General features: G+C 49.4%; 1 protein-coding gene across 2 annotated transcripts in view; it reads right to left on the bottom strand.

Moving 5' to 3' along the window:
* Window positions 1–27,629, bottom strand: part of LOC134983628 (zinc finger protein 436-like) — a 192,793-nt gene that overhangs the window by 86,816 nt on the left and 78,348 nt on the right. Inside the window, exon 1 of one of the 2 annotated variants that reach the window (XM_063949305.1) lies at window positions 19,769–20,220. The exons of the other annotated variant lie outside the window; for it this stretch is intronic. The gene's annotated coding sequence lies outside the window, so the exon portion shown is untranslated. Of the gene's footprint in view, window positions 1–19,768; window positions 20,221–27,629 lie in introns of those variants that run through there. 2 annotated transcript variants of the gene reach the window in all.

Below are 27,629 nucleotides of genomic sequence, written 5' to 3'. Positions count from 1 at the left end.
ATGGCTCACAACAAGAATAACCCGATTTTTGTAACAATAACTATATACAAGTATTGCAGACAATCCGCACTTGGGATGGGCGCCCAGCATCCACTACGGACTACGAGAAATAGATTTATCGGTAAGTAAAATCTTATTTTCTCTGACGTCCTAGTGGATGCTGGGACTCCGTCAGGACCATGGGGATTATACCAAAGCTCCCAAACGGGCGGGAGAGTGCGGATGACTCTGCAGCACCGAATGAGAGAACTCCAGGTCCTCCTCAGCCAGGGTATCAAATTTGTAGAATTTTGCAAACGTGTTTGCCCCTGACCAAGTAGCTGCTCGGCAAAGTTGTAAAGCCGAGACCCCTCGGGCAGCCGCCCAAGATGAGCCCACTTTCCTTGTGGAATGGGCTTTTACTGATTTTGGCTGTGGCAATCCTGCCACAGAATGTGCCAGCTGAATTGTACTACAAATCCAGCGAGCAATCGTCTGCTTTGAAGCAGGAGCACCCAGCTTGTTGGGTGCATACAAGATAAACAGCGAATCAGATTTTCTGACTCCAGCCGTCCTGGAAACATATATTTTCAAGGCCCTGACAACGTCCAGCAACTTAGAGTCCTCTAAGTCCCTAGTAGCCGCAGGTACCACAATAGGTTGGTTCATGTGAAACGCAGAAACCACCTTAGGTAGAAATTGAGGACGAGTCCTCAATTCCGCCCTGTCAGAATGAAAAATTAAGTAAGGGCTTTTACATGATAAAGCCGCCAATTCTGACACACGCCTGGCTGAAGCCAAGGCCAACAGCATCGACACCTTCCACGTGAGATATTTTAAATCTACCGTAGCCAATGGTTCAAACCAGTGCGATTTTAGAAATCTCAACACAACATTGAGATCCCAAGGTGCCACTGGAGGCACAAAAGGAGGCTGTATGTGCAGCACCCCTTTTACAAAAGTCTGAACTTCAGGTACTGAAGCCAATTCTTTTTGGAAGAATATTGACAAGGCCGAAATTTGAACCTTAATGGACCCTAATTTTAGGCCCATAGACAGTCCTGTTTGCAGGAAATGCAAGAAACGACCCAGTTGAAATTCCTCTGTAGGGGCCTTCTTGGCCTCACACCACGCAACATATTTACGCCAAATGCGGTGATAATGTTTTGCGGTTACTTCCTTTCTGGCTTTTACCAGAGTAGGGATGACTTCTTCTGGAATGCCCTTGTCCTTTAGGATCCGGCGTTCAACCGCCATGCCGTCAAACGCAGCCGCGGTAAGTCTTGGAACAGACAAGGCCCCTGCTGGAGCAGGTCCTTTCTTAGAGGTAGAGGCCACGGTTCGTCCGTGAGCATCTCTTGAAGTTCCGGGTACCAAGACCTTCTTGGCCAATCCGGAACCACGAGTATAGTTCTTACTCCTCTCCTTCTTATTATTCTCAATACTTTTGGTATGAGGGGCAGAGGAGGGAACACATACACTGACTGGTACACCCACGGCGTTACCAGAGCGTCCACTGCTATTGCCTGAGGGTCCCTTGACCTGGCGCAATATCTGTCCAGTTTTTTGTTTAGACGTGACGCCATCATGTCCACCTTTGGTTTTTCCCAAAGGTTTACAATTTGGTGGAAGACTTCTGGGTGAAGTCCCCACTCTCCCGGGTGAAGGTCGTGTCTGCTGAGGAAGTCTGCTTCCCAGTTGTCCACTCCCGGAATGAACACTGCCGACAGTGCTATCACATGATTCTCCGCCCAGCGAAGAATCCTTGCAGTTTCTGCCATTGCCCTTCTGCTTCTCGTGCCGCCCTGCCTGTTTACGTGGGCGACTGACGTGATGTTGTCCGATTGGATCAATACCGCCTGACCCTGAAGCAGAGGTTTTGCTTGAATTAAGGCATTGTAAATGGCCCTTAGTTCCAGAATGTTTATATGAAGAGATGTTTCCATGCTTGACCACAAGCCCTGGAAATTTCTTCCCTGTGTGACTGCTCCCCAGCCTCTCAGGCTGGCATCCGTGGTTACCAGGATCCAATCCTGAATGCCAAATCTGCGGCCCTCTAGTAGATGAGCACTCTGCAGCCACCACAGGAGCGACACCCTTGTCCTTGGCGACAGGGTTATCCGTTGATGCATCTGAAGATGCGATCCGGACCATTTTCCCAGTAGATCCCACTGAAAAGTTCTTGCATGGAATCTTCCGAATGGAATCGCTTCGTAAGAAGCCACCATTTTTCCCAGGACCCTCGTGCACTGATGTACTGAGACCTGTCCTGGTTTTAGGAGGTTCCTGACTAGCTCGGATAACTCCCTGGCCTTCTCCTCCGGGAGAAACACCTTCTTCTGGACTGTGTCCAGAATCATTCCTAAGAACAGTAGCTGTGTCGTTGGAATCAGCTGCGATTTTGGGATATTTAGAATCCATCCGTGCTGTTTTAGCACTACCTGAGTTAGTGCCACTCCGACTACTAACTGTTCCTTGGTTCTTGCCCTTATCAGGAGATCGTCCAAGTAAGGGATAATTAAGATGCCTTTTCTTCGTAGGAGCATCATCATTTCGGCCATTACCTTGGTAAAGACCCGAGACGCCGTGGACAATCCAAACGGCAGCGTCTGAAACTGATAATGACAGTTTTGTACTACAAACCTGAGGTACCCTTGGTGAGAAGGGTATATTGGGACGTGGAGATAAGCATCTTTTATGTCCAGCGACACCATATAGTCCCCCTCTTCCAGGTTTGCTATCACCGCTCTGAGTGACTCCATCTTGAATTTGAACTTTTTTATGTAAATGTTCAAAGATTTTAGATTTAAGATTGGTCTCACCGAGCCGTCCGGCTTCGGTACCACAAATAGTGTGGAATAATACCCCTTCCCTTGTTGTAAGAGGGGTACCTTGATTATCACCTGCTGGGAGTACAGCTTGTGAATGGCTTCCAGAACTGCCTCCCTGTCGGAGGGAGACTTTGGTAAAGCAGACTTGAGGAAACGATGAGGAGGAAACGCCTCGAATTCCAGTTTGTACCCCTGTGATACTACCTGTAGAATCCAAGGATCCACTTGCGAGTGAGCCCACTGCGCGTTGAAATTCTTGAGACGGGCCCCCACCGTGTCTAAGTCTACTTGTAAATCCCCAGCGTCATGCTGAAGACTTGGCAGAAGCAGGGGAGGGCTTCTGCTCCTGGGAAGCGGCTGCGTGATGCTGCCTTTTCCCTCTTCCTCTGCCCTTGGGCAGAAAGGATTGGCCTTTTGCTCGCTTATACTTGTGGGAACGAAAGGACTGAGTTTGAAAAGACTGTGTCTTTTTCTGCTGATGTGAAGTACCCTGGGGTAAAAAGGTGGATTTTCCAGCCGTTGCCGTGGCCACCAGGTCTGTTAGACCAGCCCCAAATAACTCCTCCCCCTTATACGGCAATACTTCCATGTGCCGTTTGGAATCTGCGTCCCCTGACCACTGTCGGGTCCATAATGCTCTTCTGGCAGAAATGGACATTGCGCTTACTCTTGATGCCAGGGTACAAATATCCCTCTGCGCATCACGCATATATAGCAATGCGTCCTTTAAATGGTCTATAGTTAACAAAATATTGTCCCTATCCAGGGTATCAATATTCTCAGTCAGGGAATCCGCCCATGCAACTCCAGCACTGCACATCCAGGCTGATGCGATTGCTGGTCGCAGTATAACACCAGTATGTGTGTATATACTTTTTAGGATATTTTCTAGCCTCCTATCAGCTGGTTCTTTGAGGGTGGCCGTCTCAGGGGACGGTAACGCTACTTGTTTAGATAAACGTGTAAGCGCCTTATCTACCCTAGGGGGTGTTTCCCACCGCGCCCTAACCTCTGGCGGGAAAGGGTATAGTGCTAATAATTTATTTGAAATTAGCTGTTTTTTATCAGGGGAAACCCACGCTTTATCACACACCTCATTTATTTCATCTGACTCTGGAAAAACTATTGGCAGTTTTTTCACACCCCACATAATACCCGCCTTTGTGGTACTTGTAGTGTCAGAAAGATTTAATGCCTCTTTCATTGCCGTGATCATGTAACGTGTGGCCCTACTGGACATTACGTTTGTCTCGTCACCGTCGACACTAGATCCAGTATCAGTATCTGGATCCGTGTCGACCCACTGAGGTAGCGGCCGTTTTAGGGCCCCTGAGGGTGTCTGAGACGCCTGAACAGGCACTAATTGATTTGCCGGCTTTCTCATGTCGTCAACAGTTTTTTGCAAATTGCTGACATTATCACTTAATTGTTTAAACACAATCATCCAGTCAGGTGTCGACTCCCTAGGGGGTGACATCACTAACACAGGCAACTGCTCCGCCTCCACCTCATTTTCCTCCTCATACATGTCGACACACGCGTACCGACACACAGCACACACACCGGGAATGCTCTGATAGAGGACAGGACCCCACTTAGCCCTTTGGAGAGACAGAGGGAAAGTCTGCCAGCACACACCCCAGCGCTATATATATATACAGGGATAACCTTATATAAGTGTTATTCCCTTATAGCTGCTGTTAATATTAGTTATTTGCTGCCACCATGCCCCCCCTTCTCTTTTTTACCCTGAATCAGATGCAGTACTGCAGGGGAGAATCAGGGAGCCGTCCTTCCAGCGGAGCTGTGAGGGAAAAATGGCGCCAGTGTGCTGAGGAGATAGGCCCCGCCCCTTCACGACGTCCTTAACTCCCGCTTTTTTATGTGTAAAATGGCAGGGGAAAAAATACATCCATATAGCCCTGGAGCTATATGTGATGTATTCCTTTAGCCAGCTAAGGATAAATGTGTTTTATATTGCGTCTCAGGGCGCTCCCCCCCAGCGCCCTGCACCCTCAGTGACCGGAGTGTGAAGTGTGCTGAGAGCAATGGCGCACAGCTGCGGTGCTGTGCGCTACCTTAGTCTTGAAGACAGGATGTCTTCTGCCGCCGATTTCACCGGACCTCTTCGTCTCTTCTGGCTCTGTAAGGGGGACGGCGGCGCGGCTCCGGTGACCCATCCAGGCTGAACCTGTGATCGTCCCTCTGGAGCTAACGTCCAGTAGCCTAAGAAGCCCAATCCACTCTGCACTCAGGTGAGTTCGCTTCTTCTCCCCTTAGTCCCACGATGCAGTGAGCCTGTTGCCAGCAGGACTCACTGAAAATAAAAAAAAACCTAACTAAACTTTTATTCTAGGCAGCTCTGGAGAGCCACCTAGTTTGCACCCTTCTCGGCCGGGCACAAAAATCTAACTGGCTTGGAGGAGGGTCATAGGGGGAGGAGCCAGTGCACACCACCTGATATTCAAGCTTTTATTTTGTGCCCTGTCTCCTGCGGAGCCGCTATTCCCCATGGTCCTGACGGAGTCCCAGCATCCACTAGGACGTCAGAGAAATAAAAGAAAAAAGAGGTGCAAGATGGAATTGTCCTTGGGCCCTTCCCACCCACCCTTATGTTGTAACTATAAACAAAACAGGACATGCACACTTTAACCAACCCATCATTTCAGTGACAGGGTCTGCCACACGACTGTGACTGAAATGACGGGTTGGTTTGGACCCCCACCAAAAAAGAAGCAATTAATCTCTCCTTGCACAAACTGGCTCTACAGAGGCAAGATGTCCACCTCATCATCATCCTCCGATATATCACCGTGTACATCCCCCTCCTCACAGATTATCAATTCGTCCCCACTGGAATCCACCATGTCAGCTCCCTGTGTACTTTGTGGAGGCAATTGCTGCTGGTCAATGTCTCCGCGGAGGAATTGATTATAATTCATTTTAATGAACATCATCTTCTCCACATTTTCTGGATGTAACCTCGTACGCCGATTGCTGACAAGGTGAGCGGCGGCACTAAACACTCTTTCGGAGTACACACTTGTGGGAGGGCAACTTAGGTAGAATAAAGCCAGTTTGTGCAAGGGCCTCCAAATTGCCTCTTTTTCCTGCCAGTATAAGTACGGACTGTGTGACGTGCCTACTTGGATGCGGTCACTCATATAATCCTCCACCATTCTATCAATGGTGAGAGAATCATATGCAGTGACAGTAGACGACATGTCCGTAATGGTTGTCAGGTCCTTCAGTCCGGACCAGATGTCAGCATCAGCAGTCGCTCCAGACTGCCCTGCATCACCGCCAGCGGGTGGGCTCGGAATTCTGAGCCTTTTCCTCGCACCCCCAGTTGCGGGAGAATGTGAAGGAGGAGATGTTGACAGGTCGCGTTCCGCTTGACTTGACAATTTTCTCACCAGCAGGTCTTTGAAACCCAGCAGACTTGTGTGCGCCGGAAAGAGAGATCCAAGGTAGGTTTTAAATCTAGGATCGAGCACGGTGGCCAAAATGTAGTGCTCTGATTTCAACAGATTGACCACCCGTGAATCCTTGTTAAGCGAATTAAGGGCTCCATCCACAAGTCCCACATGCCTAGCGGAATCGCTCTGTCTTAGCTCCTCCTTCAATGTCTCCAGCTTCTTCTGCAAAAGCCTGATGAGGGGAATGACCTGACTCAGGCTGGCAGTGTCTGAACTGACTTCACGTGTGGCAAGTTCAAAGGGCATCAGAACTTTGCACAACGTTGAAATCATTCTCCACTGCGCTTGAGACAGGTGCATTCCACCTCCTATATCGTGGTCAGTTGTATAGGCTTGAATGGCCTTTTGCTGCTCCTCCAACCTCTGAAGCATATAGAGCAGGGCTGGCCAAACCAGTCCTCAAGATCTACCAACGGTTCACATTTTCCAGACCACCTAGTTGATGCACAGGTGTAGTGATTACTAATTAAGATGTGCTGCATTCATTCCTAACTGACAATTCTACAGCTCTCCAAGATGCTTGGAAAACATGAACTGTTGGTAGATCTCGAGGACCGGTTTGGCCAGCCCTGATATAGAGGGTTGAATTCCACCTCGTTACCACCTCCTGCTTCAGATGATGGCAGGGCAGGTTCAGGCGTTTTTGGTGGTGCTCCAGTCTTCTGTACGTGCTGCCTGTACGCCGAAAGTGTCCCGCAATTTTTCTGGCCACCGCCAGCATCTCTTGCACGCCCCTGTCGTTTTTTAAAAAATTCTGCACCACCAAATTCAAGGTATGTGCAAAACATGGGACGTGCTGGAATTTGCCCAGATGTAATGCACGCACAATATTGCTGGCGTTGTCCGATGCCACAAATCCACAGGAGAGTCCAATTGGGGTAAGCCATTCCGCGATGATCTTCCTCAGTTGCCGTAAGAGGTTTTCAGCTGTGTGCGTATTCTGGAAACCGGTGATACAAAGCGTAGCCTGCCTAGGAACGAGTTGGCGTTTGCGAGATGCTGCTACTGGTGCCGCCGCTGCTGTTCTTGCGGCGGGAGTCCATACATCTACCCAGTGGGCTGTCACAGTCATATAGTCCTGACCCTGCCCTGCTCCACTTGTCCACATGTCCGTGGTTAAGTGGACATTGGGTACAGCTGCATTTTTTAGGACACTGGTGACTCTTTTTCTGAGGTCTGTGTACATTTTCGGTATCGCAACCCTAGAGAAATGGAACCTAGATGGTATTTGGTACCGGGGACACAGTACCTCCAACAAGTCTCTAGTTGGCTCTGCAGTAATGATGGATACCGGAACCACGTTTCTCACCACCCAGGATGTCAAGGCCTCAGTTATCCGCTTTGCAGTAGGATGACTGCTGTGATATTTAATCTTCCTCGCAAATGACTGTTGGACAGTCAATTGCTTGGTGGAAGTAGTAAAAGTGGTCTTACGACTTCCCCTCTGGGATGACCATCGACTCCCAGCAGCAACAACAGCAGCGCCAGCAGCAGTAGGCGTTACACGCAAGGATGCATCGGAGGAATCCCAGGCAGGAGAGGAATCGTCAGAATTGCCAGTGACATGGCCTGCAGGACTATTGGCATTCCTGGGGAAGGAGGAAATTGACACTGAGGGAGTTGGTGGGGTGGTTTGCGTGAGCTTGGTTACAAGAGGAAGGGATTTACTGGTCAGTGGAGTGCTTCCGCTGTCACCCAAAGTTTTTGAACTTGTCACTGACTTATTATGAATGCGCTGCAGGTGACGTATAAGGGAGGATGTTCCGAGGTGGTTAACGTCCTTACCCCTACTTATTACAGCTTGACAAAGGGAACACACGGCTTGACACCTGTTGTCCGCATTTCTGGTGAAATACCTCCACACCGAAGAGCTGATTTTTTTGGTATTTTCACCTGGCATGTCAACGGCCATATTCCTCCCACGGACAACAGGTGTCTCCCCGGGTGCCTGACTTAAACAAACCACCTCACCATCAGAATCCTCCTGGTCAATTTCCTCCCCAGCGCCAGCAACACCCATATCCTCCTCATCCTGGTGGACTTCAACACTGACATCTTCAATCTCACTATCAGGAACTGGACTGCGGCTGCTCCTTCCAGCACTTGCAGGGGGCGTGCAAATGGTGGAAGGCGCATGCTCTTCACGTCCAGTGTTGGGAAGGTCAGGCATCGCAACCGACACAATTGGACTCTCCTTGTGGATTTGGGATTTCGAAGAACGCACAGTTCTTTGCTGTGCTTTTGCCAGCTTGAGTCGTTTCATTTTTCTAGCGAGAGGCTGAGTGCTTCCATCCTCATGTGAAGCTGAACCACTAGCCATGAACATAGGCCAGGGCCTCAGCCGTTCCTTGCCACTCCGTGTGGTAAATGGCATATTGGCAAGTTTACGCTTCTCCTCCGACGATTTTATTTTAAGTTTTGGAGTCCTTTTTTTTCTGATATTTGGTGTTTTGGATTTGACATGCTCTGTACTATGACATTGGGCATCGGCCTTGGCAGACGACGTTGCTGGCATTTCATCGTCTCGGCCATGACTAGTGGCAGCAGCTTCAGCACGAGGTGGAAGTGGATCTTGATCTTTCCCTAATTTTGGAACCTCAACTTTTTTGTTCTCCATATTTTATAGGCAGAACTAAAAGGCACCTCAGGTAAACAATGGAGATGGATGGATTGGATACTAGTATACTATATATACAATTAAGGACGGACTGCCACGGTTAGGTGGTATAAAAAAACCACGGTATAAAAAAACCGCACTGTACACTGGTTGATAAAGAGATAGTAGTATACTCGTAACAATTAGTATGACACTATGACGGTATAAAGAATGAAAAAAAACCCACGGTTAGGTGGTATATAATAATACAATTCTGGTCGGACGGACTGCCTGCCGAGTGCCGACACAGAGGTAGCCACAGCCGTGAACTACCGCACTGTACACTGGTTGATAAAGAGATAGTAGTATACTCGTAACAATTAGTATGACACTATGACGGTATAAAGAATGAAAAAAAAACCACGGTTAGGTGGTATATAATAATACAATTCTGGTCGGACGGACTGCCTGCCGAGTGCCGACACAGAGGTAGCCACAGCCGTGAACTACCGCACTGTACACTGGTTGATAAAGAGATAGTAGTATACTCGTAACAATTAGTATGACACTATGACGGTATAAAGTATGAAAAAATCCACGGTTAGGTGGTATATAATAATACAATTCTGGTCGGACGGACTGCCTGCCGAGTGCCGACACAGAGGTAGCCACAGCCGTGAACTACCGCACTGTACACTGGTTGATAAAGAGATAGTAGTATACTCGTAACAATTAGTATGACACTATGACGGTATAAAGAATGAAAAAAAAACCACGGTTAGGTGGTATATAATAATACAATTCTGGTCGGACGGACTGCCTGCCGAGTGCCGACACAGAGGTAGCCACAGCCGTGAACTACCGCACTGTACACTGGTTGATAAAGAGATAGTAGTATACTCGTAACAATTAGTATGACACTATGACGGTATAAAGAATGAAAAAAAAACCACGGTTAGGTGGTATATAATAATACAATTCTGGTCGGACGGACTGCCTGCCGAGTGCCGACACAGAGGTAGCCACAGCCGTGAACTACCGCACTGTACACTGGTTGATAAAGAGATAGTAGTATACTCGTAACAATTAGTATGACACTATGACGGTATAAAGAATGAAAAAAAAACCACGGTTAGGTGGTATATAATAATACAATTCTGGTCGGACGGACTGCCTGCCGAGTGCCGACACAGAGGTAGCCACAGCCGTGAACTACCGCACTGTACACTGGTTGATAAAGAGATAGTAGTATACTCGTAACAATTAGTATGACACTATGACGGTATAAAGAATGAAAAAAAAACCACGGTTAGGTGGTATATAATAATACAATTCTGGTCGGACGGACTGCCTGCCGAGTGCCGACACAGAGGTAGCCACAGCCGTGAACTACCGCACTGTACACTGGTTGATAAAGAGATAGTAGTATACTCGTAACAATTAGTATGACACTATGACGGTATAAAGAATGAAAAAAAAACCACGGTTAGGTGGTATATAATAATACAATTCTGGTCGGACGGACTGCCTGCCGAGTGCCGACACAGAGGTAGCCACAGCCGTGAACTACCGCACTGTACACTGGTTGATAAAGAGATAGTAGTATACTCGTAACAATTAGTATGACACTATGACGGTATAAAGAATGAAAAAAAAACCACGGTTAGGTGGTATATAATAATACAATTCTGGTCGGACGGACTGCCTGCCGAGTGCCGACACAGAGGTAGCCACAGCCGTGAACTACCGCACTGTACACTGGTTGATAAAGAGATAGTAGTATACTCGTAACAATTAGTATGACACTATGACGGTATAAAGAATGAAAAAAAAACCACGGTTAGGTGGTATATAATAATACAATTCTGGTCGGACGGACTGCCTGCCGAGTGCCGACACAGAGGTAGCCACAGCCGTGAACTACCGCACTGTACACTGGTTGATAAAGAGATAGTAGTATACTCGTAACAATTAGTATGACACTATGACGGTATAAAGAATGAAAAAAAAACCACGGTTAGGTGGTATATAATAATACAATTCTGGTCGGACGGACTGCCTGCCGAGTGCCGACACAGAGGTAGCCACAGCCGTGAACTACCGCACTGTACACTGGTTGATAAAGAGATAGTAGTATACTCGTAACAATTAGTATGACACTATGACGGTATAAAGAATGAAAAAAAAACCACGGTTAGGTGGTATATAATAATACAATTCTGGTCGGACGGACTGCCTGCCGAGTGCCGACACAGAGGTAGCCACAGCCGTGAACTACCGCACTGTACACTGGTTGATAAAGAGATAGTAGTATACTCGTAACAATTAGTATGACACTATGACGGTATAAAGAATGAAAAAAAAACCACGGTTAGGTGGTATATAATAATACAATTCTGGTCGGACGGACTGCCTGCCGAGTGCCGACACAGAGGTAGCCACAGCCGTGAACTACCGCACTGTACACTGGTTGATAAAGAGATAGTAGTATACTCGTAACAATTAGTATGACACTATGACGGTATAAAGAATGAAAAAAAAACCACGGTTAGGTGGTATATAATAATACAATTCTGGTTGGACGGACTGCCTGCAGAGTGCCGACACAGAGGTGTCTGTGTCTGCTGCATATAGACTGGTTGATATTTAAAGAGATAGTAGTATACAACAATACTATACTGGTGGTCAGGCACTGGTCACCACTCCTGCAGCAAAAGTGTGCACTGTTAATTAATATAATATTATGTACTCCTGGCTCCTGCTAACAACCTGCAGTGCTAGTGCTCCCCAGTCTCCCCCACAATTAATTATAAGCTTTTATACATTGATGACTGTGCAGCACACTGGGCTGAGCTGAGTGCACACTGCACACAGACTGAGTCACACTGTGTGACTGACTGTGCTGTGTATCGTTTTTTTTTTCAGGCAGAGAACGGATATAGCAGAGAACGGATATATTATATATTAAATAAAAGTTAACTAGTAAAACAAACAACTGCACTGGTCACTGACTGTGGTAAACTAACTAACTCTGTCTGCGACTCTGCACTGCAGTCTGCACAATCTCTCTCTATCTATTCTAATGGAGAGGACGCCAGCCACGTCCTCTCCCTATCAATCTCAATGCACGTGTGAAAATGGCGGCGACGCGCGGCTCCTTATATAGAATCCGAGTCTCGCGAGAATCCGACAGCGTCATGATGACGTTCGGGCGCGCTCGGGTTAACCGAGCAAGGCGGGAAGATCCGAGTCGCTCGGACCCGTGAAAAAAAAGGTGAAGTTCGTGCGGGTTCGGATTCAACGAAACCGAACCCGCTCATCTCTAGTAAATAGCTTTTAGGGTAGCTTCCTGCTTTCTATCAGCAGGTTCCTTCAGGGTGGCCGTATCCGGAGACGGTAGTGCCACCTTCTTTGATAAGCGTGTCAGCGCCTTATCTACCCTAGGGGGTGTTTCCCAACGTGACCTATCCTCTAGCGGGAAAGGGTACGCTGCCAATAATCGTTTTGAAATTATCAATTTCTTATCGGGGGAAGTCCACGCTTCCTCACACACCTCATTTAATTCCTCAGATGCAGGAAAAACTACAGGTAGTTTTTTTCTCACCAAACATAATACCCTTTTTTGTGGTACCTGGGGTATTATCAGAAATGTGTAAAACATTTTTCATTGCCTCAATCATGTAACGGGTGGACCTATTGGAGGGTACACTAGTCTCATCATCGTCGACACTGGAGTCGGTATCCAGGTCACCTGAGGTAGCGGGCATTTTAAAGCCCCTGATGACATTTGAGACGCTGGAACAGGCACAAGCTGTGTAGCCGGCTGTCCTATGTCGTCAAACCTTTTGTGTAAGGAGTTGACACTTTCACGCAATTCCTTCCATAAGTCCAACCACACAGGTGTCGACCCCGCAGGGGGTGACATCACATTCACAGGCATTTGCTCCGCCTACACATCATTTTCCTCCTCATACATGTCGACACAGCAGTACCGACACACAGCAGACACACAGGGAATGCTCTTACAGAGGACCCCACAAAGCCCTTTGGGGAGACAGAGGGAGAGTATGCCAGCACACACCAGAGCGCTATATATCACAGGGATATCACCTATAGAAGTGTGTTTTCCCCTTATAGCTGCTTAAATCGTTATACTGCGCCTAATTTGTGCCCCCCCCCCCCCCCTCTCTTTTTTACCTTTTTCTGTAGTGCAGGACTGCAGGGGAGAGCCAGGGAGCTTCCTTCCAGCGGAGCTGTGAGGGAAAAATGGCGCCAGTGTGCTGAGGGAGAAGGCCCCGCCCCTTTTTCGGCAGGCTTTCTCCCGCTATTTTAATATATCTGGCAGGGGTTAATATACACCTATATAGCCCCTGGGGCTATATATGGTGTTAGTTTGCCAGCCAAGGTGTTAATATTGCTGCTCAGGGCGCCCCCCCCCAGCGCCCTGCACCCATCAGTGACCGCATTGTGTGGTGTGCATGAGGAGCAATGGCGCACAGCTGCAGTGCTGTGCGCTACCTTGGAGAAGACAGAAGTCTTCAGCCGCCGATTTTCTGGACCACCTTCTTGCTTCTAGCTCTGTAAGGGGGACGGCGGCGTGGCTCCGGAACGGACGACGAGGTCGGGTCCTGTGTTCGATCCCTCTGGAGCTAATGGTGTCCAGTAGCCTAAGAAGCCCAAGCTACCACCACTTAGGTAGGTTCGCTTCTTCTCCCCTTAGTCCCTCGGTGCAGTGAGCCTGTTGCCTGCAGGTCTCACTGAAAATAAAAAACCTAACAAACACTTTCTTTCTAGGAGCTCAGGAGAGCCCCTAGTGTGCATCCAGCTCAGCCGGGCACAGAAATCTAACTGAGGCTTGGAGGAGGGTCATAGGGGGAGGAGCCAGTGCACACCAGGTAGTCCTAAATCTTTCTTAGAGTGCCCAGTCTCCTGCGGAGCCCGTCTATTCCCCATGGTCCTTACGGAGTCCCCAGCATCCACTAGGACGTTAGAGAAATAAGATTTTACTCACCGGTAAATCTATTTCTCGTAGTCCGTAGTGGATGCTGGGGACTCCGTAAGGACCATGGGGAATAGACGGGTTCCGCAGGATATAGGGCACTCTAAAAAAGAATTAGGTCTACTGGTGTGCACTGGCTCCTCCCTCTATGCCCCTCCTCCAGACCTCAGTTAGAATCTGTGCCCGGACGAGATGGGTGCACCTTAGTGAGCTCTACTGAGCTTGCTGAGAAAGAAAGTATTTTGTTAGGTTTTTTATTTTCAGAGAGCTTCTGCTGGCAACAGACTCTTTGCTACGTGGGACTGAGGGGAGAGAAGCAAACCATACCAACTGCGGGCTAGGTTCCGCTTCTTAGGCTACTGGACACCATTAGCTCCAGAGGGATTGAACACACCCTTGGTCGTCCGATCCCAGCAGCCGCGCCGCCGCCCCCCTCGCAGAGCCAGAAGCAAGAAGCCGGCGTGGAGAAGAGAAAAGTGGCAGCTGAAGACTCCGGTCTTCTGATAAGGTAGCGCACAGCACTGCAGCTGTGCGCCATTGCTCCAGTAACACCCGCACACTCCGGTCACTGTAGGGTGCGAGACGCAGGGGGGGCACCCTGAGCAGCAATATTATACCTTTTGGCAAAAGATAAGCAGACATACAGTTGGGCACTGTATGTCTGCATGAGCCCCCGCCATGTTTTACAAAAAAATTGCGGGACAGAAGCCCGCCGCAGATATAAAGCAGAAGCCTTGGGTCAGTCTGGGTCTCAGCCCTTGCCTGATCCTGCAGCGCAGAGACCGTCATGGTCTCAAAAGCGTCCACTATCCCAGGTTGTTGACACAGATATCGACACGGAGTCTGACTCTAGTGTCGATGATGAGGAGGCCAGATTGCAACCTAAAATGGCCAATGCTATACGCTATATGATTATAGCAATGAAGGAGGTTTTACACATCTCCGAGGAGAGCCCTGTCCCTGACAAGAGGGTTAATATGTTTGGGGAAAAGAGACATGTGGTGACCTTTCCCCCTTCACATGAATTAAATGAGTTATGTGAGAAAGCATGGGAATCTCCAGATAAGAAACTGCAGATTCCCAAGCGGATGCTGATGGCGTACCCTTTCCCGCCAACGGACAGGTTATGCTGGGAATCCGCCCTGAGGGTAGATAAAGCTTTGACACGCTTATCTAAAAAGGTGGCCCTGCCGTCACAGGATACGGCCGCCTTTAAGGATCCTGCAGATAGAAAGCAGGAAACTATCCTAAGGTCCATTTATACACATTCCGGTACTTTGCTTAGGCCGGCTATTGCGTCAGCATGGATGTGTAGTGCGGTAGCAGCATGGGCAGATCCATTTCTTCAGATAATGTAAGCCCTGGACAAGGATAATATATTACTAACCTTGGGGCATATAAAAGATGCTGTCCTGTATATGAGGGATGCCCAGAGAGACATTACAGTGCTGGGGTCTAGAATAAATGCAATGTCGATTTCTGCCAGAAGGGGTCTGTGGACTCGACAATGGACAGGTGATGCCGACTCTAAGCGGCACATGGAGGTTTTACCTTATATGGGTGTGGAATTGTTTGGGGAAGGTCTTTCGGACCTAGTGGCCACAGCTACGGCTGGGAAGTCAAATTTTTTGCCATATATTCCATCACAACCTAAGAAAGCACCGTATCATCAGATGCAGTCCTTTCGTTCACAAAAGGGTAAGAAAGTCCGAGGTGTGTCCTTTCTTGCCAGAGGCAAGGGTAGAGGAAAGAAGCTGCACAACACAGCTAGTTCTCAGGAACAGAAGTCCTCCCCAGCATCCACTAAATCCACCGCATGACGCTGGGGCTCCACAGGTGGAGCCAGGGTCGGTGGGGGGCGCGTCTCCGAAATTTCAGCCACCAGTGGGTTCGCTCACAGGCGGATCCCTGGGTTATACAGATAGTATCCCAGGGGTACAGGCTGGAATTCGAAGAGATGCCCCCTCACCGTTTCCTCAAATCGGCTCTGCCAACGTCCCCCATAGAGAGGGAGTTGGTGTTAGCTGCGATTCACAAATTGTATCTCCAGCAGGTGGTGGTGGAGGTCCCCCTCCTTCAACGGGGGGAGAGGGTATTATTCCACAATGTTTGTGGTACCGAAACCGGACGGTTCGGTCAGGCCCATTTTGAACTTAAAATCCCTGAACATTTACTTGAAAAAGTTCAAGTTCAAGATGGAATCGCTGAGAGCGGTCATTGCAAGCCTGGAAGAAGGGGATTTTATGGTATCGCTGGACATAAAGGATGCTTACCTGCATGTCCCCATTTATCCACCTCATCAAGAGTACCTCAGATTTGTGGTACAGGATTGTCACTACCAATTCCAGATGTTGCCGTTTGGTCTATCTACGGCACCGAGAATATTTACCAAGGTAATGGCAGAAATGATGGTGATCCTGCGAAAGCAAGGAATCACAATTATCCCGTAGTTGGACGATCTCCTTATAAAGGCAAGGTCCAGGGATCAGTTGCTGATCAGCGTAGCACGCTCTCAGGAGGTGTTACAACAGCACGGCTGGGTTCTGAATATACCCAAGTCGCAGTTGATCCCTACGACTCGTCTGTCCTTTCTGGGCATGATTCTGGACACAGACCAGAAGAGGGTGTATCTCCCGACGGAGAAGGCTCAGGAGCTCATGACTTTGGTCAGAGGCTTATTGAAACCAAAACAGGTGTCGGTGCATCACTGCACGCGGGTCCTGGGGAAGATGGTGGCATCATACGAGGCCATTCCCTTCGGAAGGTTCCATGCGAGGACTTTTCAATGGGATCTGTTGGACAAGTGGTCCGGATCACATCTACAGATGCATCGGCTGATCACCCTATCCCCCAGGGCCAGGGTGTCGCTCCTGTGGTGGCTGCAGAGTGCTCACCTTCTCGAGGGCCGAAGGTTCGGCATTCAGGACTGGGTCCTGGTGACCACGGATGCAAGCTTCCGAGGGTGGGAGGCAGACACACAGGGAAGAAATTTCCAAGGCCTGTGGTCAAGTCAGGAGAGCCTGCTTCGAGACAAACCGGTGCTGATTCAATCAGACATCACCACAGTGGCTCATGTAAACCGTCAAGGCGGCACAAGGAGCAGGATGGCGATGGCAGAAGCCACCAGAACTCTTAGTTGGGCGGAGAATCACGTAAAAGCACTGTCAGCAGTGTTCATTCTGGGAGTGGACAACTGGGAAGCAGACTTCCTCAGCAGACATGACCTCCACCCGGGAGAGTGGGGACTTCATCAGGAAGTCTTCTCACAGATTACGAATCGGTGGGAACTGCCACAGGTGGACATGATGGCATCCCGCCTCAACAAAAAGCTACAAATGTATTGCGCCAGGTCAAGAGACCCTCAGGCGATAGCTGTAGACGCACTAGTAACACCGTGGGCGTTCGAGTCGGTTTATGTGTTTCCTCCTCTTCCGCTCATACCCAAGGTGCTGAGAATCGTAAGAAAAAGAGGAGTGAGAACAATACTCGTTGTTCCGGATTGGCCAAGAAGGGTTTGGTATCCGGAACTGCAAGAACTGCTCACAGAGGACCCATGGCCTCTGCCTCTCAGACAGGATCTGTTGCAACAGTGGCCCTGTCTGTTCCAAGACTTACCGAACTGCATTTGACGGCATGGCGGTTGAACGCCGGATCCTAGCAGAAAAAGGGATTCCGGATGAGGTTATTCCTACGCTTATAAAGGCTAGGAAGGATGTAACGGCTAAGCATCATCACCGTATATGGCGAAAATATGTTGCTTGGTGCGAGGACAGGAAGACTCCTACAGAGGAATTCCAGCTGGGCCGTTTCTTTCACTTCCTACAGTCGGGAGTGTCTTTGGGCTTACAATTAGGATCCATTATGGTCCAGATTTCAGCCCTATCCATTTTCTTTCAAAAAGAACTGGCTACTCTTCCTGAAGTTCAGACGTTTGTAAAGGGAGTGCTGCATATACAGCCCCCGTTTGTGCCTCCAGTGGCACCTTGGGATCTTAACGTGGTGTTGAGTTTCCTGAAATCACATTGGTTTGAACCACTCAAAACAGTGGAGTTAAAATATCTCACGTGGAAGGTGGTCATGCTGCTAGCCTTAGCTTCAGCTAGGCGTGTGTCGGAATTGGCGGCTTTGTCACATAAAAGCCCCTATCTGGTTTTTCATATGGACAGGGCAGAATTGCAGACTCGTCAGCAATTTCTGCCGAAGGTAGTGTCATCTTTTCATTTGAACCAACCTATTGGGGTGCCTGTAGCTACCAGTGACTTGGAGGATTCCGAGTTGCTAGATGTAGTACGGGCTTTGAAGATTTATGTGGCCAGAACGGCTAAGGTCAGGAAAACGGAGTCGCTGTTTATCCTGTATGCATCCAATAAGCTGGGTGCTCCTGCTTCAAAGCAAACTATTGCTCGCTGGATCTGTAACACGATTCAGCAGGCTCATTCTGCGGCTGGGTTGCCGCATCCAAGATCAGTAAAAGCCCATTCCACAAGGAAGGTGGGCTCTTCTTGGGCGGCTGCCCAAGGGGTCTCGGCATTACAACTTTGCCGAGCAGCTACTTGGTCGGGTTCAAATACTTTTGCAAAGTTCTACAGATTTGATTCCCTGGCTGAGGAGGACCTTGAGTTTGCCCATCCGGTGCTGCAGAGTCATCCGCACTCTCCCGCCCGTTTGGGAGCTTTGGTATAATCCCCATGGTCCTTACGAAGTCCCCACCATCCACTAGGACGTTAGAGAAAATAAGATTTTACTCACCGGTAAATCTATTTCTCGTAGTCCGTAGTGGATGCTGGGCGCCCGTCCCAAGTGCGGACTTCTTCTGCAATACTTGTATATAGTTATTGCTTAACAACGGGTTATGTTATGTTTGCATCAGGTTGTCTGATGCTCCGTGTTTGTGCATACTGTTAACTGGGTTTGGTTATCACGAGTTATACGGTGTGATTGGTGTGGCTGGTATGAATCTTACCCTGGATTCCAAAATCCATTCCTTGTAATGTCAGCTCTTCCGGGCAGTTTCCTTAACTGAGGTCTGGAGGAGGGGCATAGAGGGAGGAGCCAGTGCACACCAGGTAGTACCTAATCTTTCTATAGAGTGCCCAGTCTCCTGCGGAGCCCGTCTATTCCCCATGGTTCTTACGGAGTCCCCAGCATCCACTACGGACTACGAGAAATAGATTTACCGGTGAGTAAAATCTTATTTTTCTGTACTATATTATGCTATGTATCTGTTAAGCGCCTTGATTCCTATTGGAGAAAGAGCGCTATATAAATTATTATTATTAAAGGTCTTAAAGTGCTCATGTCTCCTGAGGAGCCCGTCTATACCCCATGGTCCTTACGGAATCCCCAGCATCCTCTAGGACGTAAGAGAAATATATATATATATATATATGTATCTTATATAATATTGACGGCATGAAGTGTATCCTCCCGGAGATGATTGTGTGAGACTCCTCCTCATGAGCCAGGTAAGTACATAGCTCTGGCACATACAGGTAAGTGAATGCTGGGGATAGGAGGCACATGGAGCTATGTACAGGGATGGGTGCTGCTGCTGGGAGGAGCTGAGGATCCGCTGCTGCCCTAAGGTGACCCGCGCTGCCCGGCTCCCTACACAGCTGAGGACAGGAGCCGGCCGCCATCTATGGCGATATCGGACACAAACATCGATGGTATGAAGCTGTGCGAGCGCACCATCGATGGTCACTGACGCACGCGGCGCGGGACAACTGGCTACAACGGCCCCAGTAGCTCTGGGTGACGCGCTGACAACTAGTGTCATAACCTGTAAACACCGAGCGGGGCGGGGCGGGGCGGGGCGGGAGACATCTACTTGGAACAGGCTGTGCGAGGAGGACTACAGGTCCCAGCATTGTGCAACGCTTACCTGCAAGACAAGTGTGCGGGAACTCCAACTGCCAGGATGCAGTGCGGCGGCTGTATAGTCTATACGGGGAGTGCGGTCACTGAGTCCACGGTTGGTTCTATAACGGAGGGGCTGAAGGGACCTTGTGACGTATTGAGGGGAGGAGCTACGTCACCAGGGGGAGGAGCTACGGGCGAACAGGGTACCCGAAAAGTACCCTTGCGGGCTCGCCACGCTTCGGGCACGGTGGCTCGCTCCGCTCCGCTTCGCTCACCACCTAATTACTAAAGGTAATAGTTGGTGGCGTGGATAGTAGAGGAACTATCCCGCTGGCCTAGCTCCTCCCGCTTGCGTCGTAACTCCTCCCCCTTACGGAAAAGGTCCCTTAGCCCACTTGATTCTAGCATCTACCCTGAGTCCACGTTACCATACTGATACAGGGGGAAAAGTCTCTGCTTCCCGAGGCTGGGGGGCGGGACTGGTGACGTAGCTCCCCTTATGCCCCGCCCCCATTGTATGACTGGCGCAGCAGCAGCAGCAGTCACACTCCTGTATATGTGTCAGTGTCACACATGTATAGTACACACATAGCAGCAGCACTGTAATAGTCATTCTATACCCAGTCTCCCCCTCCCTTATTATACCTGCCCCATCCCTGTGCCCCCTGTATACTGCCCATCCTCACCCCACTATCCTGCACCCCACACACCCCTCCTCTTGTCTGCGCTCCCTCCATACCAGTCTCTGTGCCCCACATGCCCTCTCCTTACCAGCCTGTGACCCACGTGTCTCCCTCACCAGTCTGTGTCCCACATGCTCCCTCCTCACCAGTCTGTGCCCCCTCCTCACTAGTCTGTGCCCCCTCCTCACCAGTCTGTGCCCCACATGCCCCCTCCTCACCAGTCTGTGCCCCACATGCCCCCTCCTTACTAGTCGGTGCCCCACGTACCCCCTCCTCACCAGTCTGTGCCCCACATGCCCCCTCCTCACCAGTCTGTGCCCCACATGCCCCCTCCTCACCAGTCTGTGCCCCCTCCTCACCAGTCTGTGCCCCCTCCTCACCAGTCTGTGCCCCACATGCCCCCTCCTCACCAGTCTGTGCCCCACATGCCCCCTCCTCACTAGTCTGTGCCCCACGTGCCCCCTTCTCACCAGTCTGTGCCCCACATGCCCCCTCCTCACCAGTCTGTGCCCCACATGCCTGAGATTTCATGGCCTCTTAGAGCATCTGCGGTGGCTGGCTTGAGGCCTAGGTGGTCACATCCTTGTCGTTGATCAACCTTCAGCCTTAATTTGTCCCTCAGTCTTCATTAGCTAGACTATATGTGAAACCCTCCCAGGCCTTAGATCCTACTGAGATTGGTATTTAAGCAGGATTACATCAATATCATGGGTGGCTGCTATTCATGATCACTGTGACAGATCTGTGGTCAGTAGAAAACTGATACAGGTTGAGTATCCCATATCCAAATATTCCGAAATACGGACTTTTTTGAGTGAGAGTGAGATAGTGAAATCTTTGTTTTTTGATGGCTCAGTGTACACAAACTTTGTTTAATACATAAAGTTATAAGAAATATTGGCTATAATGACCTTCAGGCTGTGTATATAAGGTGTATATGAAACATAAATGCATTCTGTGCTTAGATTTAGGTCCTATCACCATGATATCTCATTGTGGTATGCAATTATTCCAAAATACGGAAAAATCCCATATCCAAAATACCACTGGTCCCAAGCATTTTGGATAAGGGATACTCAACCTGTACCAGCAACCACCTTGCCGGGAGTACCAGAGCCGGATGCAGATCCGATCGCTGGCTCGCCACAGGTTCTGTTCCCACTCCATGGGTGTCGTGGACATCCATGAGCGGGAACAGAGCCTGTGGGTCGGCATTCCGTCTGCCGGCATTTTTTGTATTCAGGATCCCGGTGTCAGCTTGCTGACCGCCGGGATTCCGAGCGCAGGTAACATTACTTCATCCCATATATATATATATATATATATTGTAAGTACAGAAATAGTATATTCAATAATTGAGTGCCGTCCCTATTTATTTATTTATATATATATATATATATATATATATATATATACTCTACACAGACTGCCTGGAGCCCCCTTTAGCATTCCTCCAATGCAAATGTATGGGGTAATCCAGATCTGATCACTGCTGTGTGTTTTTGCACAGCGGGCGATCAGATCCTACCTGCGTATGCAAAGCAATGCGCACCGGACAACAACAGGCATCGCTGGTCAGCGACAGGATGGTGCGAAAAAGGCGTTCGCAGGGTGATTGTGAGTGGCAACTGACCGTTTTTTGGGAGTGTCAGGAAAAACGCAGGCGTGTCCAAGTGTTTTCAGGGAGGGCGTGTGACGTCAGCTCCGGCCCCGATCAGCCTGTTATTATCACACTGTGGCCCTCATTCCTAGTTAATCGTCCGCTACGGATTTTTGCAGCGCAGCGATCATGGCAAAATAGGGCTAATCTGCGCATGCGTATGCACCGTCAGGGCCGGTCCTTGCCCTGGTGGTGCCTCGGGCAAAAGTTGGGGGGGGGGAACTTAATACAGGGGAGTGGTCAGTCACGCCCCCATTTGCAGCGCCGCTGAAAGGAGATTAAAAAAACAAACAAAGCATACTTACTATCCCCGCTCCTGATTCCAGACCTGCAGACCTCCGCTGGCGCCGCTCTTCTCCTCGGATCTATGGGAGAGACGTCAGTCATGACGTCTCTTCCATAGCACAGCATAGGCACTAGAGGTCAATTATGGCCCCCTAGCGTCTGTGCCACAATGCTGTGCGGTGCGCGATGACGTCATCGCGCACCGCACAGCAAAGGTCCTCTCCATGAAGGGAAACTAGATGCTTAGCTTCTGATTCCCTTCACAGCGGGGGGGACCAGCGCCACAAAGGGAAACTAGACGCGTAGCGTCTGGTTCCCTTCTCACAGCGGAGCTGGGGGGCACACTGCACAGTGGCGGATCTTGCCATGGTGCGGCATCCTCCGGATGGCGCCGGCGCCCTCCGGAAGGTGGCGCCCCGGGCAAAAGTCCTGCTTGCCCGTGGCAAGATCCACTACTGTGCACCGCAATGCGCATCGTACGGGTACAACGAGCGACGCGCTTTTGCACAGGTTCTAGCGACGCTATGAGTCGCAGTGCCGAACGCAGGGAGACTGACAGGAAGTCGGAGTTTCTGGGTGTCAACTGACCGTTTTCTGGGAGTGTTTGGTAAAACGCAGGCGTGGCCGGGCATTTGCAGGGCGGTTCCCTGACGTCATTACCACGTCACTTGCAGCAATCATTGCACTGTATAAGTAACTACAGGGCTGGTTTAGTTCTGCACAAAATGTGTTTGCAGGCGCTCGGCTGCACAGGCGTTCGCAATCCTGCTATGCTAAAATACACTCCCCTGTGGGCGGCGACTATGCGTTTGTACGGCTTCTAAAACTAGCTAGCGAGCGATCAATTCGGAATGAGGGCCTTTAGGAGTAAGTCCTGGGCTGCGCACACACTGCACACACTGGGTTTAGCAGCTCAGCTACACATGCGATCGCACACTTGCACGGCGATAATACACTCCCCCTGTAGGCAGCGACTATCTGATTGCAGGACTGCAAAAAACGCAGCCCAGCGATCAGATGTGAATTAGGTCCATAGTCACAGATAAGCGACACTTTTAGGACTAACGGGTCATCACCCCGAGATCAGCAACGTTTCCATGTTTATTTCAACCTTGGTCAGGCTTAAACAAATAGCGTAAGACATCTTACCTTTATAACAAGACAGACACCACGTGCAGACAGTCCAAGGACGCCTTGTGGGTTGGACTTCCGCTGACATCACTCAGCACGGACCAAAAGTGAAGTAAAAATTAACCTCTTACCAAGACACTGGAAGCTGTTCTAGATCGATGATGGAAATACAATGAAACATTTTTTGTAATTAGCAGCGTAAGCATATACTAGACAGATATATTACCCTTTTATTTACTTTTTGATCTACCATTAAAACTCCTCGCTAAGTAACCCTTAGTAACAATGAAATGATAAATACATTCTTAGCTGGTACAATATCACTTTTTTAAACCAGGTTATCATGTTAGGAAAATGACACTAGTCATTGCTATTTGTCTATCCTGGATAACACAATGATTAAATGGGTGTGGATCCTAGGAGCGACAGTGTCTAGGTCGACAATCATAGGCGTGCGCAGCTAATTTTATTAGAGGGTGCACCGTCGGAGGGGCGTGTCTAGCACCACCTTTTGGGCGTGTCTAGCACCGCCCAGGAACATATTTAGCACTATTTTACATTCAATAGAATCACATGGCTTAATTTAATTTCTCCATAGATCCTAATAATAAAGTAGATATAATACACCCCAGAGAAATTAAATGAAATATAATGGTGTGACCACCGGCCAGCACTGACTGTCTGCATAACCCTCAGTCCTAGCTGCCGCTGCACCCTGACGCTGCTTACACTTCTCCAACCTATCCCTAACCCAGTGGCGGAACTAGAAAGAGGTGGGTCTAGGTGCATATGCATTCCCCCCCACCCCCCAGCATCTACATCCTGATTTTGAGTGGGCCACTCTGCAAAGTACGGAAGATTAAGGGGGCCAAACTTTTGAGTTTTAATATAACACAAGTAAAAGTTGTAAGAGTAATATTGATTAAAATGCTTTTGCTGTATTAATGTTTCACTAGGGCCCTCATTCCGAGTTGTTCGCTCGCAAGCTGCTTTTAGCAGCTTTGCACACACTAAGCCGCCGCCTACTGGGAGTGAATCTTAGCTTCTCAAAATTGCGACCGACGGATTCGCAATATTGCGAATAGACCTCTCCTAGCAGTTTCTGAGTAGCTCCACACTTACTCGGCATCTGCGATCAGTTCAGTGCTTGTCGTTCCGGTTTGACGTCACAAACACACCCAGCGTTCGCCCAGACACTCCTCCGTTTCTCCAGCCACTCCCGCATTTTTCACAGAAACGGTAGCGTTTTTTCACACACTCCCATAAAACGGCCAGTTTCCGCCCAGAAACACCCACTTCCTGTCAATCACATTACGATCACCAGAACGAATAAAAAACCTTGTAATGCCGTGAGTAAAATACCTAACTGTATAGCAAATTTACTTAGCGCAGTCGCAGTGCGAATATTGTTCATGCGCAATAAGCGGAAAATCGCTGCGATGCGAAGAAAATTACAGAGCGAACAACTCGAAATGACCACCTATATTCTAAAGACTGTATATATGTCCCTTTACATATATTATAATAAGGTCATCGTTGCTTGTATTGTATGTGTGAGACAACAGGTGGTTTCCTTAAATACTTTACAAGATAAGAATGCGAAGCCAGGAGATAGAGAATGACAGAAATAGAGATCTTCAGCAATGGCCTCATTCTTTGACAAGACAAACTCCAGGAATAGTTTGGGACTGTGGCCCTCATTCCGAGTTGTTCGCTCGGTATTTTTCATCGCATCGCAGTGAGAATTCTCTTAGTGCGCATGCGTAATGTTCGCACTGCGCATGCGCCAAGTAACTTTACTATGAAGATAGTATTTTTACTCACGGCTTTTTCGTCGCTCCGGCGATCGCATTGTGATTGACAGGAAATGGGTGTTACTGGGCGGATGTACGGCGTTTTAGGGGCGTGTGGCTGGAAACGCTACCGTTTCCGGAAAAAACGCAGGCGTGTCTGGAGAAACGGTGGGAGTGCTTGGGCGAACGCTGGGTGTGTTTATGACGTCAGCCGGGACCGAAAAGCACTGAACTGATCGCACAGGCAGAGTAAGTCTGAAGCTACTCTAAAACTGCTAACTCGTTAGTGATCGCAATATTGCGCATACATCGGTCGCACATTTAAGAAGTTTAGATTCACTCCCAGTAGGCGGCGGCTTAGCGTGTGTAACTCTGCTAAAATCGCCTTGCGAGCGAACAACTCGGAATGAGGGCCTGTGTCTTCTGAATATTACCGTATATACTCGAGTATAAGTCGACCCGAATATAAGCCGAGGCACCTAATTCTACCACAAAAACCTGGGAAAACTTATTGACTCGAGTATAAGCCTAGGGTGGGAAATGCAGCTCTAGCCGTACACAGCCCTCAGTGCCAGATATGCCCTCATAGTGCCAGATATGCCCCCACAGTGCTGCCAGATATGCCCCCACAGTGCTGCCAGATATGCCCCCACAGTGCTGCCAGATATGCCCCCACAGTGCTGCCAGATATGCCCCCACAGTGCTGCCAGTTATGCCCCCACAGTGCTGCCAGATATGCCCCCACAGTGCTGCCAGTTATGCCCCCACAGTGCTGCCAGTTATGCCCCCACAGTGCTGCCAGATATGCCCCCACAGTGCTGCCAGATATGCCCCCACAGTGCTGCCAGTTATGCCCCCACAGTGCTGCCAGATATGCCCCCACAGTGCTGCCAGGTATGCCCCACAGTGTTGTTACTTACCCCTCCGTCGATCCCGCGCTGTCTTCTGGAGGGACACGAGCGCACAGCGCGCGGCTCTCCTGTGTCCCTCCTGCATCTCCGGCGGCCGCGGGCGAGTCTATTAAAGGAAGTACCAGTTCGTGATCAGAGGTCACGAACGGGTACTTCCTGTAATAGAACCGCCGCTGCTGCCGCCGGAGATGCAGGAGGGACACAGGAGAGCCGCGCGCTGTGCGCTCGTGTCCCTCCTTCACACTGCACTCCCTGTCACTGTGCACTGACTCGAGTATTAGCCGTGGTGGCTTTTTCAGCACAAAAAAAAGTGCTGAAAAAGTCGGCTTATACTCGAGTATATACGGTACCTTCTATGTCACTGAAACTTGTAATATATATATAATTAACTAACTTTATACTTCACTGTGATTGGAGGGCATGTAAAAGCCCACTTCTCTTTTGGTATAAATAAAAGCTCTCTCTGTCACAGGACAGAGCAGTGTTATACATACAATTGTGTAGTGTGATTTCTTGCTCTCCGGCCGGCTGTATACAGTACTTTGGATCTCCAAGACAGAAGGGCTACTAAGGCGTTGATAGTAGAGGTGTAAGCTTATTACCCTAACAAAGTCAAAAAATGTACACATGTGCTATTAGAGCCACATCTGCCTTTTTCTCTGACGTCCTAAGTGGATGCTGGGGACTCCGTCAGGACCATGGGGGATTAGCGGCTCCGCAGGAGACAGGGCACAAAAGTTAAAGCTTTAGGACTAGGTGGTGTGCACTGGCTCCTCCCCCTATGACCCTCCTCCAAGCCTCAGTTAGGTTTTTGTGCCCGGCCGAGAAGGGTGCAATCTAAGTAGCTCTCCTGAGCTGCTTAGAGTAAAAGTTATACTTAGGTTTTTTATTTTCAGTGAGTCCTGCTGGCAACAGGCTCACTGCATCGAGGGACTAAGGGGAGAAGAAGCGAACTCACCTGCGTGCAGAGTGGATTGGGCTTCTTGGCTACTGGACATTAGCTCCAGAGGGACGATCACAGGCCCAGCCATGGATGGGTCCCGGAGCCGCGCCGCCGGCCCCCTTACAGAGCCAGAAGAGTGAAGAGGTCCAGAAATCGGCGGCAGAAGACGTCCTGTCTTCAAGAAAGGTAGTGCACAGCACTGCAGCTGTGCGCCATTGCTCTCAGCACACTTCACACTCCGGTCACTGAGGGTGCAGGGCGCTGGGGGGGGCGCCCTGAGACGCAATGTAACCACTATATATGGCAAAAAATACATCACATATAGCTCCTGGGCTATATGGATGTATTTAACCCCTGCCATTTTACCTCATAAAAAGCGGGAGAAAGGCCGCCGTGAAGGGGGCGGAGCCTATCTCCTCAGCACACAAGCGCCATTTTCCCTCACAGCTCCGCTGGAAGGACGTCTCCCTGACTCTC

Source organism: Pseudophryne corroboree (assembly GCF_028390025.1).
Source record: "Pseudophryne corroboree isolate aPseCor3 chromosome 3 unlocalized genomic scaffold, aPseCor3.hap2 SUPER_3_unloc_2, whole genome shotgun sequence".
Taxonomy (NCBI): Eukaryota; Metazoa; Chordata; class Amphibia; order Anura; family Myobatrachidae; genus Pseudophryne; species Pseudophryne corroboree.
This window is presented reverse-complemented; position numbering and strand designations above follow the sequence as displayed.